Source organism: Dipodomys ordii, unplaced genomic scaffold (assembly GCF_000151885.1).
Source record: "Dipodomys ordii isolate 6190 unplaced genomic scaffold, Dord_2.0 Scaffold18, whole genome shotgun sequence".
Taxonomy (NCBI): Eukaryota; Metazoa; Chordata; class Mammalia; order Rodentia; family Heteromyidae; genus Dipodomys; species Dipodomys ordii.
The window spans coordinates 9,000,509-9,002,511 of record NW_012267234.1 but is presented as its reverse complement, the minus strand read 5'-3'; positions in this window follow the sequence as shown (position 1 = coordinate 9,002,511).

Here is a 2,003-nt window from a genome sequence, read left to right as displayed (position 1 = left end):
CTGGTGCTTGTGGCTCAAATGGTAGAGCACTCGCCTTAAGCTGAAGAGTTGAGAGACAGTGCCCAGGCCCAGAGTGCAAGCCCCACGAAAGAAAGAAAGAAAGAAAGAAAGAAAGAAAGAAAGAAAGAAAGAAAGAAAGAAAGAAAGAAAGAAAGAAAGAAAGAAAGAAAGAAAGAAAAGACGGATGGGAATGTGGTTAGTGGTAGCGTGCTTGCCTAGCATGTATGAAGCCCTGGGTTCGATTCTTCAGTACCATATAAACAGAAAAGGCTGGACGTGGAGCTGTGGTTCAAGTGGTAGAATGCTAGCCTTAAGCAAAAGAAGCTCAGGGACAGTGCCCAGGCCCTGAGTTCAAGCTCTAGGTCTGGGGGGAAATCAAAAGTGGGGGTGGGAGAGGATGCATCCTAGACTAGCAGCAAGCAATGAATGGGGCAGAATTACCCCAGTAACTGACACGTCCTGGGTAGGGTCCTACCCCTGCTTCACTTCCAACACAGGAACGGTGGGGAACAGACTAGGACTGAGTAAGGCTGATTCCTTTCTCCCGGAATTCCCCTCTCCGTTCAGAGAACCCCCTTCCACCGAGGGCAGGAGTCCACCAGTGCTCTGCGCCTGGAGGCTTCTGGAGTAGCAAAAGGCCAGTTTGTCCTAGCAATAGGTTAAAACTATTTAACCTTTTGGACTATGTGCATGTGCAATTTAGAAAGTGGCCACACACCCAGTGGCTCACCCCTGTAATCCTAGCTACACAGGAGTTGAGATAGGAGGATCAAGGTTCCAGGCCAGCCAGGGCAGGAAAGTCAGTGACCCTCTTATCTCCAATTATAACTACCAAAAGAGCTGAAAGTGGCCCTGTCGCTCAAGCACAAAAGCTACAGGACAGCACCCAGGCCCTGGGTTCAAGCCCCAGTCACTGGCACCAAAAAAACAAACAAAATGAAAAGGTGAAAACACAAAACTTTTAGGAATGCATTGTTTCCCCCCCCGCTGTGTTTACATTGTACGACACACAGGATAAAATCAGAAGGCTATTAAAAATCAGGCAGCATTTCATAAATAGCTTTCTGGCTGTTTGGAATGTGTTGGTTTCAATCCTCAGCCCTGATACAGTTTATTTTGTCAATTCAAAAGAATGGTTTAGAAGGAATATTCACAGTAATTCAGAAAATTATATGGGTGTACCCACATTTTTTTTAAGTTCCATTTAGAAAAAAATTCAAACCTCTTAATTCCTTCAATGTTATTCCTTCTTTCCTTCCCTGAGCAAATACAATAACCAATAGTACAGTGAAATAGGCACGTTGGGTACTGGTGTTGGTACTAGAACGTTGTGTCCCCCTTAGAAGGTGATTTGGTACAATAAGCATAGCCTTTATCCATGACAAAAAATTATTGTTGTTGTTGTTTGGTCATTGGGCCTAAAATCAAGGCCTGGGCGCTGTCCCTGACCTCTTTTGCTCAAGGCTAGTGCCCCACCACTTTGAACCACAGAGCCACTTCCAATTTTCTGGTGGTTAACAAGAGATTAGAGAGAGAAATCTCCCATGTCATTCTCCTTCAGGGTTCCTAGACTTTTCTGCCCAGACCAGCTTTGAACCAAAATCCTCAGACCTCATCCTCCTGAATAGCTAGGATTATAGGTGTGAGCTGTCAGTACCCAGCAAGAAATTTACTTTTTAGAAAATGACAAAAAAACTTTCTGACAACTTTCTTGGCAAGGCTATTTGAACAACAGATTATTACAAGCTAAATTAAATAAATTCTCTTGCTACACTAAAATATAAAGTCCTAGCTGAGTGCCAGTGGCTCATACCTGTAATCCTAGCTACTCAGGAGGTTGAGATCTGAGGGTCACAGTTCATAGCCAGCCCAGGCAGCAAAGTCCTTGAGACTCTTATCTGTAATTAAGCACCAAAAAAGCCCAAAGTGGAGCAGTGGCTCAAGTGGTAGAACACTATCCTTGAGCACAATAAACTCAGGGACAGCACCTAGGTCCTGCATTT